Source organism: Emydura macquarii, unplaced genomic scaffold (assembly GCF_026122565.2).
Source record: "Emydura macquarii macquarii isolate MOO-44397 ecotype Brisbane River unplaced genomic scaffold, CSIRO-AGI_Emac_v2 contig_1253, whole genome shotgun sequence".
In the NCBI taxonomy this organism is placed as follows: Eukaryota; Metazoa; Chordata; order Testudines; family Chelidae; genus Emydura; species Emydura macquarii.
The window spans coordinates 75,674,412-75,684,772 of NW_027131390.1; the positions used below are offsets into that span (position 1 = coordinate 75,674,412).

The following is a 10,361-nucleotide window of genomic DNA, read 5'->3' on the forward strand; positions in this document are numbered from 1 at the left end:
TTTAACACCTAGTATTAGTTCCACTTAAACTCATCTGAATAAGTTCTCAGTGAGAAGTGAAGAGTTAATATGAACCTTGAGAATTCTGGTAGGCTACAAGAATCAAAAATAAATATCTGTGTGGATATCCCTATATGGCTATTCAATAATTAAGATGCATATATACATTAACATAGAGCTGAATACAAACAAATGGAAAAGGTTATTAAGATACAATATACTAAACACTGGAAGCTAGCTTGTCCTGTTCAGAGTTTCAGGAAGTGCATTGCCAGATATGGTAGTTTCTCCAATACCCTGTCCTCTCTCTTCATATAGTTTGTCTCCACTTGTTACCACAATCCTCAATATGTTTAGACTGTGAGCTCTTTGGGGCAGGTACTATATTCACACACCCTCCATCCCCAGCTGGGGCCTTTACTGCCACAATAAAAATTAAATTTTACTCAAAACTCATGCTCTTCTTTATTACATGACACTTATAACCATTGTAGCAAATTATGTTGGGCTCTATTGCAAAATATATATTTTTGTGTATTTCCTTTTCTTTCTCTCTCTCTTTTCTGGTGCCCAGACATGTCCCATGCACCTATAGTTTTGTTAGAATGAAGTCAAGCTAGATCTGCAAGTGACAGAATTCCTAATAACTGATTAAAAAAAACTGTAGGAAAATAGTTCGAATATAATCCTTTAGAACTTATCTTGCTCTAACATGCAGTGCTAAAACTATGGTGTAAGTAAATTAATTTGTCTGTTACAAAAGAAAAGAAACACACACACACTGTTCTGAGTCTAAGCATGAAGCCCAATCCAGAGATTTCTACAAATAGGTATCAGGGTAAGATTATTAATGGATTTAAATGCCTATTCTAGAGATGATTTGCACTATGTTTTTACTTCTACTTAATAAATGTTTGCTTCTACTGTTGATGGAATTTTTTCCTTCTTGCACAAGAGACCTTCTGATTTATGCTTATGATTGATCACTCACAGATCTATGCTAAGTGTTCCACACTTAAGATCAGGGCTATCACTTAGTTTAAAAACAGCTAAATATAGGCTGCCAGCTAGCACATTCTGCACCCATATGATGAGTGACATTCAGAAAGGTCTAATCAGAAGTCACATTATTTTATATACGCTGTGATCTCCCTATTATGCAAGATATTCCCTCCTTTATTCATGCTTGTTTGTGCTGCTGTCTAAACACCCTAATCTCAAGGAAAAAAAGCCTTTTTATGTAGCTTTCTTTAATGAAAGGATCTAAAGTTGGTTCTACTTTGAAAAGTGACTTTGTAAAAATGGTACTTTACTCAGCAGATCTGCTCCTTGCAAGTACTTGGAGAGTCACAGCTGCTTACTTCTGTGACTCATAAGTATTTTACTCCTTCCTACCAATTAACCCTGCAATGTTAATATAGCTAAGAACGGGATTCTATTCCTTCTTGTATATTGTTAATAGAGTTGTTTACTAAGTTAATTCAGCTATACCTGTGCAACCCCACTGAAGGGCATAAATGTGGCCCACAAAACCTTCAATAATGGTGATAATGTACAAAAAAGTAAAGAACCCAGGTTGAATTTCAAATCCCAAGTTGAAGTTGGAGGGCTAGAAATTAGAATACATATTCTTTTGGGGGTGGTAATCAAAGTGCATATGATAAGAAATAATTGAGATATAGCAAACATAGAACCTCTTGCCATTTTAGAGAGTCATTTTTCAGAGTAGAACTGCACTGTAACATTGACATATGAAGACTTCCTACAAGAATTTCATAAATTAGACTCAACACATCCATTTAAAAGACTATTATACTGAAATTGTACCATTGATTAGATTTTTTTCTCTTACCCAAAAGTGGTATTTCTCCTATGGAGAAGGTCAATCTCCTGCTTGACAATTTTTACAAAGGTTACACTTGAACAGGCATCAGTGAAATCGTATGCATCTAGATCACCAAGTGTAGTAGTCTTGAGTCTTCTATTAGCTTCCCATTTGAAGTACTGAAGCAATCCAAATAAAATGTACTTCCAAAACGGAAGGTGAAATGCACCTGACTGAAATGAAAGAGGCATAGGGAGAGATAAACCCACTAAAAAATAACTGAACAATTTTACTATGAGAGTGCAAATTATAACCTAGAAATGACTGGAGAAATACATTTGTAAACAGGCCCATTTCCCCCACTTTGTCTTATCTAAAAATGAGGCCTTTAGGTGGGAAACTTTATTTTTTTCCTTAGTTTAATTAGGATTTATATGAATAAAATCTGACAACTCTTTTGCTAAGAGATGAGCCTTTACCCAATTAAGCAAAATTATTGTTAGTTTCCCAATTCTTTACCCAGTAAAAAGCCCAGAAAGAATTAAATGAATGAGTGGAAAGATGAGTGAAGGACACTGATCATGTCAAGAACAGCCATCTTGTACTTGCACAGAAGAAGGAGGCTAAACCACATTCATAAGTAAACTCCTGTTAATCCCAGGATTTTAAATATTTTTAGAGTGATCTGTTGTAGTCTAGTGATGTATATCATTACAGAATTGCCACAAGAGATGGGGCTTTCCACTTTGATCAAAAGTCAAGCTCACTCACCCTCAGCTCAGATTGGACCATGTTATCAGGGTGATCCCCTCATTTGCTCAGAAGATCTCTGGGGAGATGCCATGGGATGAAGTGAACTAGAATTGCAACTGTAAAGATCCAGGTAAACATAGAAGAAGCTGTGATCTTCCTACAGCACCACAACACCAAGAATGGCTGCCCGTACCACTTCATTTCACTAGGAAGGAGGAGACCAGACTATGCCAGCAGACTAGCCAGAGAGCCTGCCAGGCAGCATAAGGTGCCAACTAGAGGTGATATCACTTAGTCCTCTGAACTGCAGTTCAGACTGGTGTTTTGAAGACCAAGCAAGCTAAAGAGATAATGTCTCTAAGTAACCTTTGTCTTTTTTAATTTACCTGGCAGGGATGTCTGCCACCTGTATTAATGATCTTTTTCTCTAACACTTTTTAAGGTGTGAATGAGAGAGAGAGAGATTGATTATGTCAAAGAAATAGCACATGCTTATCTAAATTCCAAGTAAATCCTATTTTAAATAACTGTTACCCTGGACTGTGAAATAAAGTTTGCAAAAACTACTCTGTTCTGAAAAGGGCAGCAAAAGGTTGCTAATCTAATCTGTATCACAGTGCCTAGATTAATCAGAAAGAGAGTCAACTGTAGAAGTCACTCAGTGAATGGCAACTTTGTGAGTTTACATACTCCTTCACAGGGCTGTGTAGTAACAAGAGGGTTTACAGGACCTCAGACAAATGATTTATTAATGTTTAATTAGAGTCCCTTTAATCAGAAAAACCTATTTGGTGTGGTTTTATGTTCTTAAACAGAAGCCATGAGCTTCTAACTAATTTATTACATATTTCTAAACTATGAGAATTCAGTTGAGGTCACAATGTCAGATATAGTAAGGTTTTTAACAATAGTACAAATTAAAATTGGTTAACTAACAAGAATACAATTTGAGATCAAAATTGATCATAGCATAAGCACAATGATAACCCCCAGATTTAGGTGCCTTTGTCCCATTTTTAGGCCCCACTGCAATCCACTAAACCCCCACTTGGCTATCACCTAAACCTGTAGGTGCCTAAACTCAGCACCTAAGTTTTTCAGTAAAAGTTCCCTAAGTTTCTGCCTCTGGTCATGTGAACTGCTGCCTCACTCTATACACCTATCTCCCACTTATGCCCAAGAGCGATCCATGAACTGCCTTATTGCCTTTTCGGCAATAAGACTTTAGCTTCAATCTGTTCTAACTGAGAAAACATGTATTTCAGCTTCTTACAGTTAGCACATTGTTACACATGTCAGGTTTTCTTTAGCATCTGCATTGGACATAGCATTGTGCAGAAATATGTTAAATTCAGCTGTGGCATTAGAGTACCCAAAGTCACCTATTTCAGATGTACTGTTGGTTACTGAACAAAAAGACCAATTTATATTTATCACCATTTACCACTACTTTTAAGGTTCAAAAACACATTTCCTATGTCCAGAGACTGAGCTATTTTCTGAACTATGTATTCCATTGGGTACCATGATAATGGTACCAGTTTGTTGAACTGTCTATAGTGTACCGGGAGCCACCAAGTTCTGTTGGGTTTTGAACAGGCCAGATTGAACTATGAAAAGGTCGAGTTACACTTTTGTATGCTATTTGTTTTAAAAATGTGATTAATTTATTTTATATAGATTCATCTGTAGTAAGTGGTATTCTAAATTGCCTTATAAAAACATGAGGTGCTTCTGTATCTGTTGAGACCTTACCCTCTGTAGGTAAGTTTCTCCACAGTCACAAGAGTTCTTTGCAAAGATATCATGGAGTTCTATCAGTAGCTGTTTCAATTTTTCCTGCTGCTGGCTATGCTCTACAGCATCTGCGAGTTGTACTTTTCCCTCTACTTGTTCAAAGTCAAAGGATGACAGGGTTTTTTACATTGCAGGGCTTTCAATAGAAGTTGTTTTTTGAGTTTGAGGATTTACTGAAAGCACCAAGCCAATCTTACCCACATCATTGCTTGTTACTTTGTGTGTAGTATTTTCCCAAATGGGGCCAGAGCAATGGGAGCATGAGGCTATGTTTGCATTCTCTCTCCCAGGTTTCTAACCTGTAACATTCCTTCTGGCAATACTCCAATTGTAGGAATTTAGAGCTCAAATCAATAGAAACCCTTATCAACTAGATGGCCAATTTCACTTCATGCAGAGAGATTTATCTCTGTAGGGGTGCAATTGCTAACTAGGAGAAGCATCATGATTGAATTTTAAGGAAGGAATTGTGACAATTTGGGAATCTGCCTGTGCACATTATGAGTTGTGTGAGGTTATGAACTCTGTTTCTTTTCCAAGCTACAAACTCCATTTTGAAGGTTCAGACTTTTGCTTTCTATATGGTCTGTTTGCAGTTCAACATGAAGGAAGTCCCAGAACTTACGGATACAGGGCTGACAATAGAAGGTAGTTACTTTAAGTATCCCAAGCACTGGAAATCTGTTCACTCTAGCCAAGAGATTAGCTTCTATCTAGGGGAATTGGTTTTGTAAGAGGACAGGCTGCCTTGACAATGAAGTCAGTCACTTGGCATGGATTGGGGCTTGTGTAGGGAAGGTGGTGAGAGTGTCACCTCACAGTGGGAGCTAACAGGTTTTAAAAGGACAGAAGCTGTTCTGCTCCCGAGCCATTTTCTCTAGTCCATGAAGGGGAAGCAACCCAGATTGTAATGCCTTATGAGGCAAAGGGCACCCTGCCTGCCTGAATATGGATGGTCCCTAAAGACCCCAAAGGGAAGAGTGAGATGGAAAGTGAGGAAAGAGAGGTAGGGCCAGGCATGTAGTGTTTATTGGTTTGTATAGGCAGTAGTTTCCTGTGCCGTATATAATTAAAATATAAAAGGAGCATAAAATGCATTAGAGACTGTTCAAAGTGTCTCTGCAGGTTAACTGCTGTGTGCCTAGAGAGTTAAACTGTAAACAGAAACATCATATCTTTAGGGTGAAGTTCTGGGAGAGGGTGTGTTTAAGTATGAGAGAGTCTGAGGGGTCACTTCTGTGCCCAGAGGGGTTAGGTAGGTGGACAGCAGGTTCCAACTCTCAAAAGAGGGTGCTAGATAGAAGTCTGCACCCTGACAGTATGCCTAGGCACCACAAGATTGAGGCAGTGACTGGACTTTATTCAGGCTCCAGGAAAGTAAAACACCCAGGGGATTAAGGGACACAAGGCTTGGATTCCCCTCATAGCACTCCAGTGGGTGGCTGAAAAGGGTCACCCACCTGGATCTGCGACAGGGATATATACAACATCTCAACTCAGTGGTCAGCAACAACTCTGAAGAGATTAAGGAAAGCCTGTTCACTCTCTGGTCTCTGACCTTTCTATACTGCTAATTGTAGGGGCATCCCTATCATACCAGCTGGAATAGACCCATCAGCTTCAGAAGTTACTTATCAAACCTGGGGAATGCTCTGACCTGATCTCATATGCTCGGACTCTTAACAGAGTGCATTTGCTCATCCCTCAAATCATAACCACAAAATTTTATTTATTACATCTACCTGGATAAGAAAGTTTGCTCAGAGATGAATAGCAGGTTTTAGTCCTGTAACCACTGAGGCACAGTTTAATATTTACCAATTGTGCATTTTAATGCTTAAGGCACAAACTTCTTGGCTTTGCATATGCTTTTTCCATAGTGGGACCACCTTAAGGATTTCAGTCTTTTGGACTACTGCTATGGGGACTGGTTCTCATTTAATTACTTGACTAGGAGATCTTTAACTAGGGTTTTTTCAAAGGCTAGATTTAACAAAGCTTCATTTACCAAACTCCGTTACACTTTTACATGGGGGGGCAGGTTGGCACAGAGATAGGCTCTATGGTTGATTGGATCTTTAGGGATATCTGTAAGGCAGTCAGCGACCCCATGCTCATCCCACTGTGAAAAAGGAACTTCATGTGCCTCTTAGTCATTTTTTAAAAACCAAACTGCACATTTAATTCTTTGTCCAGATTTTGCATTGATAGTTGTTTTTCCTACTTTTGTTGACGTTCTAGTTCTCCAAGGATTAACATTTGTGTTTCTTCCTAGGATCCAGCCTGCACTTTCAGTACTGTGAACTGTAGCGCACAACCATACTTGTATAGTATTTTCCCATGTGGGTAATTTATATGCCAGAAGCTTTTTAACTTGTGCCCACAGGGTGTGAGAATTGCAATCTATTAGCAATTTTAAACAGGCTAACTGGTCATTACTCACTAAGACTCTTAGTTTAACACAGGTGACATAAACTGGATGTGTTGCTCTCATGTCTGCAAAGCTTTGAAATTAAGCAAACCCGCACAGCACTTTATGTTGGGGATAGCTAGTGAAGTTAGCCCTACCTTTCTCAAGGATTAGGGTTTTTTCCACTGATTTTAGTCCTTAAGTGACTTGCTCAACTATTCCCTCTGTCATGAGGGTTACTTCTGCTTCCAAATTAAGGAGCTCTGTGCATATCACAGCAACTTGCATTTTCAGCCTAAAGTACAATCTTCTGGCAGCACCTTTTGGGATAAGCTCTCAGAGATAAACGTTCCCCAAACTCTCTAATAGGGATAGAGGGGGAAAAAAACAAGACAAAAAACTGATTCACCTGATGTAAATCCTCCAGCCAGCAGTGTGATTTCACATTTTTGAACTATTAGGAGTTTATTTTCCTCAGTCATGGAATTTACCCCATATTATCAGGTACCAGTCAGCTATCTTGAGATGGTGGTTCCCGTGTGGCCACGTCGGATCTGGGGCTTCTTGTTTTCCTATCATACTCCTTGTGGCTAGAGGATATAAACAAGGACATAGTTCAGATGATGGATGACTATCTGCTTAGAATGTGCGCCTTGCCCTTTAATGATTTCTTTTGGCCTTTCCAAGTCTTACCACCTGTATTCCCACCTTTCTTTCGCCATGTCAGTTGGGGAGACCCTACTGGCTGAGTGTTTACTTCCCCCTGCTTGGAGAATGGTTTCTTGTTGGAGGTTAGCTCTTTACCATCTAACTGTAGCTCAGCTCTTCCCATCTCCAGAGCATAAACATTGCCTGGCACATTAAAGGTTTTTTTTCTGCCTCCTTTGGCAATGCCTCTCGTCACCTGTACCTTCTAGGTTAGAGTGACAATTTCCCTCATGGGGTTTTGCCTGGATCTATAATCAACTTCATTTTTTCTTTGACATAGACTGGTAACTTTCCCAGATACAACTTCTTCAAATGAGAGTGCTGGTCTGGATCAAGAGCAACATTACCATTTAATCAAATGGGCCTTATTTCATCATAAAAGGTGCATCATCCTTACAAAACTTAAATTTTATAAATCAGAGCAGTGGGACTTATCACCTCTTTGTAGTGATTGATTAGCTTAAGACATGACTCTTCAAAGTTCTGGCTGATGTCTGGAGATAAAGTAGATAACCAGACCCTGGGGTTAATGTTAAATTCCTCCTTAAAACCTCATCTTACTGTTTTCTGAAACTCCGTCAAAAGCTAGGGAAGTTTTCACCATAGTAATATGCTTGTGAATTTGAGCTCCCTTCTTAGAGGTAATTGAACTTATCAATATGTTTAGTTTCCTCAAAATTTCTTTATCTGGGATTTCAGGTAAAATGTACCATCCAAGGGAAGGGTTGGCTCCACCTCATGAACCTCTGGGATGCCTTGGGCTCCAGAAGCTGCCGCAGCTCTTCTTAACCTCCACTTAAGAACATCCCTGTCTGCAAACAACTCATGGTTCTCCTGCTCCACCTTTCTACATTCTGCAATTTTTCTATTCAACCTATTTAAGTCTTGCTTCCTTTGACTAGTTCTCCATCAACTTTTTGTTCAATAGAGTGGAAGCACAGGCAATATAAAGGGAGGCATCGTCCTGCAATACAGAGCCTGCCACTGTCTTTATGATGGTCCAGCTGAGGGTCTCTTGTAACTGATTAAAATCTTGTCTCTCTCATTTTGATTGGTCAAGCTTCTCTCTCTCTTTGGCTAAACAGTCTATAAGGAAGGGACTTGGATTCATGTTTGAAATGAGTTGGCTGACTCCTGTTAATGGGTCAGAATTAATCCTTACCCTATCACATTGTGGTGTTGAACATGAGTGAGGATACTAGTTGGAAGGACAACTGAAAGAAGCTTAACACTTACTGTTTGATTCTTCCTGGTGTGGTGGCTAGCTGTCTTTTTCCGTCACTGCTTTGGGTAACAGCTCTTTCTTTGAGTTGAGGGAGACACAGGTCTGCTTCTCTAACCTGTAATAACAGCTTTCTTGCAAGTGAAGGCAAATAACAAAGGGAGAAGCTTTTTATCTCATAACTTTATCAAAACTCTTAGAAAATCCTCTATTGTCTATTCTGACTTTTGTCTGGTTTGTTTGAACAGTGTGCCAAACCACACCCTCTCTTCTTTTTCAACAGGAAATTCACTTCCTCATGATGTCAGTTTAGGAGTATAGTGACTGGAAAGGAACTTCCTCGCTCTCACTTACTAAACAACTTTCAGCTTAACACTTTACAAACCTATCTTAGGTACAAGTACACTGTTCAAAGAATACCTTTATCACACCTTCAAAGGATTTATCTCCAAATGACTGACACAGGTTCCTGGCTGATTCACCAAATCTGTAGTAAGAATAGGATTTTTAGGGCATAAGTCAAGTGATTTATTAATCTTTAATTAAAGGCCCTTAATTAAGTTTATTCCTCACTAACCCAGAATAATTTTTAGTGTTTCTGGTAAAATCTGTTTTGCACTTAATTTATACTATGTGCTCACTCAAACCCCTCTTGCACAGGCTAGGACAAGTTTTCCCTAGCAGGTGTTCCTACCCAGCTATTCGGTCACAGAAAGAAAAATAAGAAAAGATACTTAGGAAAAGAAAAAGGACCTGTTGTTTGGCTTGCTGGGTTTGTGGAGCTTAGAGTCAGTCAGGAACTGCAGTTTGGCAAACCAGACAATGTCTTCTGGCTCAGGAACCATCACACTAGCTGGCATTGCCCTTCAGTCAACTGGCTGTGTTTTAGTCTCCACTTTCCTTGGAACCAGCCCAAAGAAAATAGAAGCATTAGACAAATGATTGTGTTAGGGCCAGGGCATGGGCAGCCTGGCCTAAGAGTTAGTATCAAGAATGGGCTCAAGATCCAGGAGCTAATTACCAGGACCCAGGCTGTTTCAGAACTACTGACAAGTCAGAGGATCAGAACCAAGAAACAGGTGTGAGGAAGCAGGCTGAGTCAGGTTAGCAGGAGGTCAGGATCAGACAACAGTACCAGGTAGCAGGAACCAGGAGGCAGTTACCAAGAGTAAGGCTTAGTCAGGATACCAGAAGGTCAGGAACAGGGAAAGGAAAGAAGACCAGGGGGGAGTGAAGCCCAGCTGTTCAGACAACTTCCTGCTGCCTTTTCTGGCTTAAATAGGGGATGCAGCCCAATCAAGAGGCTTGGAGCTCACCCAATCAGAGTGAAGGGGAAGAGATCATGTCCCATTTGGGCTTTATGGGCCTCAGTTCCAGTTGCGTGGAGAATTGGAGTGTGATGACCTCCACAGACCTGGGTTCAAGGCCTGTGATGCCTGACAGGTTGTCACTGTGGTGATCTCAGGAGAAGCACTCTTCTTCCTCATTTATCTGGTCTTTTAAGGTTGAGATTAAAGTTGATAACATCCCAAAGGGCATTCCCCAAGAGAACCATTGAGAAAAACGGGGGATTACAGGTTTCACACACCAACTGCATTGTCCAGCCTGGTCAAGTGTGACCCTTGGTCTATACTTCAGACCCTCCT

General features: G+C 39.9%; 1 long non-coding RNA gene across 1 annotated transcript; it reads right to left on the reverse strand.

Moving 5' to 3' along the window:
• Window positions 1–7,257: 7,257 nt before the first annotated feature.
• On the reverse strand, window positions 7,258–9,163 carry LOC137154167 (uncharacterized). Its single transcript, XR_010920119.1, has 3 exons — window positions 9,136–9,163; window positions 8,730–8,833; window positions 7,258–7,375 (listed from the first exon to the last, which is right to left on the reverse strand). It is a non-coding gene; the product is annotated as an uncharacterized lncRNA (long non-coding RNA).
• Window positions 9,164–10,361: the final 1,198 nt, after the last annotated feature.